Raw genomic sequence first — 5,202 nt, 5'->3', positions numbered from 1 at the left:
AAAAACCAGAAAGACAAAAAAATAAATTGAAGGGATGCCTATCAATTGGGGAACTGCATAAAACTAGTTGTGGTACTTGATTATGATGGAATACTATTGTTCTATAAGAAATGAAAAGTAGGATGGTTTCATAGAAATCTGGGAAGTCTTATATGAATTGATGCAAAGTGAAGTGAGCAGAACCAGGAGAGCATTGTTTACAGTAATAGCAATATTGTGACAATGACCAACTGTGAAAAATTTAGCTACTCTGATCATAACAGTGATCCAAGACAAGTCCAAAGGACTCTTGATTAAAAATGTCATCTACCTGGAGAGAGAACTGATGAACTCTGAGTATATAATGAAGCATTTTTTTTATACTTTCTTGCTTTTTATTTTTTCTTTTCCAACACAACTAATATGGAAATGTTCTACATGACTTCACATTTATGATTGATATTATATTGTTTGCTTTATTAATTGATGAGGGAAGCAGGAAGGGGGAGAATTTGGACTTTAAAAATAAAAAAATAAAACGAAAAATGAAGAAAGAAAATGAGAAAAGAAAGAAAGAAAGAGAGAGAGAGAAAGAAAGAGAGAAAGAAAGAAAGAGAAGCATAACAGGGTCTGGCCAATGTTTGTACTTTCACTATTGTATATCTTCAAAGTAAATTTCCCTTTACAAAAAGTAATTTATGTTAAGAGGTTAAACGGAATTGGGTCACTCCTTGTGCTTAACAACTGTTCAAAGTTTGAGTTAATGGAAATGGAGAAGAGATATCCCAAACTTTAGGGTATTCCTTGAGCCCTGAGGGGAAGATATAGCTGGTCTTGCTCCAGTAAAATGAGACCAGAGCATACTCACTACAGAAGTACTTATAGAACAAGGACACACACACATCATCATCATCATCATCATCATCATCATCATCATCATCATCATTATCATAGCGATTGATCATTTGACTAAAAAGGTGACTAAAAAGTACAAATGAACCATTTGAAAAAAAATTCTTCTTAATGAATCAGAACAAAACTGAGACAAAATTCCCTGTGAAAGATGAAAGTATTACAGTGAATTTTGCAATTTTGAAATGAAAAGGAATCAATTCTGAAAAAGATCAAACATGTACCAGAAAAAAAAAAAGAAATTAAGTGAAAATGTCAAATTAAAAAAAGGCAAGTTATGGGATTTGGCTACCTAAAATCAATTGTGTCAGTAGATTAGAAAATACATTGCAAAAGATGGGGAAACTTGATACTAATAGATTATCTGAAAATCGATCTCATACATATTATCTTCCCCCTATTAGATTGTGTTTGTTGAGAGTAGAAATTTTGTCACTTTGCTTTTTGTGTCCTAACACTTAGTACAGTGCTTTGTATGTAGTAAAACCTTTGCTTTTCATTCATTCAGTCATTCTTTCACTCATTTATTAATTGAAAGAGAAAATTACAAAATTAGAATAAAAAGATAAAATCAGAAAGAAATAATGAAATAAATTATTTTCAAAGTTTGAAAGGAAAAATGAGAGCTTTACAAAACAAGAATAATGAGCATAAAGATAAGAGATATAGAGATAAATTAAGTATCATACAATTTCAAGAAAAAACAACATTAACAAAACACCCTGGAATTTCATACTTCAAAATATTTTATGGTAGGGGAGAAGGCCAGACATTTTGGAAACAGACGGCAAAATACAAATTTTGAGAATCCACATAACATTATCAGAAAACTGCCTAAGAAAGTCATAGTCAATTGTCAGAATTACAACAAAATAAAAAAATTCCATGCCAAAGGGACCCTGGCAGCAGTGTTTTTCTTTTTGTTTGGTTTTGTTTTGTTTTGTTTGTTTTCTTGTTGTTGTTTTATAACCCAAGGGCTTTTTCATAATCAATAATAAACACAGAAGCATACATATATATATATAAAGAAATTAATTAAATTAATTGTGACATGATAAAAAAGAGGTCTATTTTATTTCATCCTGTATTTGAAAGTTCTCAGAGGCTGTTTAGTTTTTCTTCTCCACATCTTGCTCTGCAGCCTCCTTGGCTCATTTTGCCCGGATTCCAAAGAGACTGGCATTGGCCATTCGAAGACTAGCAAATGCCTTGAAATTCTTCTCGTCTTCAGCAATGACTAGAGCTCTTTTTTCTTGTAGACATTTCTGATGGGCATAACTAGTCCTGTAAGCTGGGTTGCCAACCTGAGTTCTTCAGCAGAGCTATCTCCCTTCTTGAGGGCAGATAGTTTCCTTGGGAAGAGAATCAGTTTGGAACTATTTTCTTTTATCCATAGCACATTTGCCTGGAGAGACTTTGTAGACTTATTTCGGCGACGTGGGTCCACAGAGATACCAACGCTCTGTGCCACTTTTTTATGGACAGCAGCCACCCAAAGCTCTTCCAAGCTGAATCCTCTACCAGTACACACTTTGGTGTGGTATCGGACAGTAGCGCACATAGGACCAGATGCAAGGCGAGGAGCAATTCGACGTGCTTTTGCTTGACACGCGTTTCGCCTTCTGATCTCCCTGGCTGCCTGGTTAAACCATGTGGCAGCTCGTCTTTGCCAGTCTTTGTGGAAATGGGGCTTCAGAATCATGCCATTTCGGCTGGGCGCCATGGCTGCTTAGAGCCCTCCTCGCAAGCCCCTCAGACGATCGGAAAGGAAAGCTGCGTCCAGAAGCACGCTGAGAGAGCAATGATTTCAGTCCATCAGAGCCCCCCAAGGTGAATTTTAGAATATAGTTTGGGAACATCTGCTATTTTCCTCTCATATCTCATTCAGGAAGTTATGGATTTATTCATTTATAAACGACTCAAAGATTTTGAATCAATTGGAAAATAGGTATTTAGGTTGATAGTTACTAACTTTCTCTAGGTTACTTTTATTCAGCATTTTTAAGATGTGAGATTTCTTCCCCCTTCCCCATGCCTTTAGTATCTTTAGGGGCAGTTAGGTGGCACAGTGGATAGAGTGCCAGACCTGGCATCAAGAAGGAGTGTCTTCCTGAGTTCAAATGTGGTTTCAGACACTTACTAGTTTTGTGACCCTAAAGAAGTCACTTAATCCTCAGTTTCCTCATCTATAAAATGAGCTGGATAGGAGCGGCTAGGTGGTCCAGTGGATAGAGCACCTGCCCTGGAGTTAAGAGGACATGAGTTCAAATCCAACCTCAGACACATAACACTAGCTGTGTGACTCTGGGCAAGTCACTTAACCTCAACTGCCTCACCATAAATAAACAAACAAATAAATAAAAATGAGCTGGAGAAAGAAATGGCTGAAATCTGCTGAAAAAATCCCAAATACAGTCATGAAGAGCAGACATGACTGAAAAACAACTGAACCACAGTATCTTTCCCACATTTAGATACCTTGTACATCAGTCTCTCTATGCTTTCAGAATGGTATCATGATCAGCTGCCATTTATTTCTTCTATTTTTATTTGATCCAATATAGATGTTTTTGTTTATTTTGTTTTGCTTTTGCTTTTTTAGTGACAATATTATCTCCTCTATAAATACCTCAGGGACTTTGATGTTATACTTGGACACCCTGCCCCCCCCCCCCAGTCCTACTATCCTTATGGGGAAAAAACAAAAACAAAACAAAACAAAAAAGTTGAGATGATTTTTGCAAATCTTATTCATTTTTTTCTTTTCATTATACTTCTCATTCCTATCTTTGATTAATCCTTGAATGATTTTGCTCAAATATCTTAATACATTTTTTTCAAATGTTTTCATTTTCCCTCAATTTCTTCTCTCTGTTTTCTTTGATTATACTTATCATTCTGATTTGTCAGCTTTCTTTATAAGATTTTACAGACCTATTTATATTCTACAAACATGTTGCCTTTAGTAGGTCTCTCTCTAACAGAAAATAAAGGTAATATTTTTGTGTGTGTTCTTTTGGTCTCTTAATCATGACTTTCAATTTGCATTGCTTAAAATTTTGGAAGCAAATATTATAGTCAAGGAAAATGTCATTTGCTTTGTCCATTTAAACATTTTTATTACATTAACTTGATTAGTTATTGTCAATAAATATTTATTAAATGCCTACTGTATGTCAGGTACTTTACTAAGTACTAAAGAAACAAAAAAAGGAAAAAGGGCCTTAAAATCTAATGGGCGAGTCATAAATAAATAATCATATTTTAATTATTTTAATTAAATGTCTTAACTTTTTCCCTAATTATGATTCTTGTTGATTTTTACCTATCATGATACTAGCTCTGACAAGTAAATGATCTGAGTATATACACAAACAATAGATACAAGGTTAATACCCAGTCCATAATCAGTCTTTTCCAGTCTATTATAATGTAGTCCATTTCATGCTTTGAATTGTTATTTGGTGTTCAACAAATTCAGTGTCCCTATTAGTTTATTTTTTTTATTCAAAGAAAGTATTGATGATATAAAGTCACCAGGTTGCTATGTAACTGAAAGATGTGGAGACTATATCAACCATATAGATTTTAGATACATATATGTCATTATATATATATACACACATTCTATATTTATATATGTCCATTATATACATATACTTTATTTTCAAATTACATTATGAAATTTATATATGTATATACATATGTACATATAATATGTATGTATAAGTGTGCGTGTGTGTAAATCCTTATTAAATAGACATAAACATTTCATAAAGCCAAATTTTAATTTCTGAAACTGCTAATTAAATAATAGAAAAAAATTTTCACTTAGGTGTACTGTGATTAGATTAAATCTAAGATCTCTTATAATTCTAACTTCTTTGAAATGCAAAAAGAATGACTAGCCTTTTGAAAGTTATTACTTAAAACTATTTCAGGGAAGGGGAAGTTCTTAATAATATATGGACTGATATGCTAATAAACAGACTCAGAATTGGCCTGAAAGAGGATAAAGCAATAGGTTTATTAGAGGAATCAGATGATATCACCTAAAGCATACTTGAAGGGAACATAATTCCTTTGGGCATGATAAATGCATTACTTACCATTCACAACATACTTCATCAATCCCAATGAATCACAACTTGGGAATCTCTTCAAAATTGGCTCACTGCCAACAAGGCTGTTATATTTTCTGGTAAGAGTTCCCTGTTCATGTTATTTAAGAATGAATGATCTATGATGAAGGCGACATTGCTAATTAAAGCACATTTTGAGCAAGCTGAAGCTCAGGTCTCTGTCTTGAAA

The 5,202-nt window shown here is 33.7% G+C and overlaps 1 pseudogene; it reads right to left on the bottom strand.

Moving 5' to 3' along the window:
• Positions 1-1,979: 1,979 nt before the first annotated feature.
• LOC114027881 lies at positions 1,980-2,630 on the bottom strand (annotated as a pseudogene).
• Between the last annotated feature and the right edge of the window lie 2,572 nt (positions 2,631-5,202).

This window comes from Vombatus ursinus, unplaced genomic scaffold (genome assembly GCF_900497805.2).
Source record: "Vombatus ursinus unplaced genomic scaffold, bare-nosed wombat genome assembly UNPS02004827.1, whole genome shotgun sequence".
NCBI classification, from domain to species: domain Eukaryota; kingdom Metazoa; phylum Chordata; class Mammalia; order Diprotodontia; family Vombatidae; genus Vombatus; species Vombatus ursinus.
This window is presented reverse-complemented; position numbering and strand designations above follow the sequence as displayed.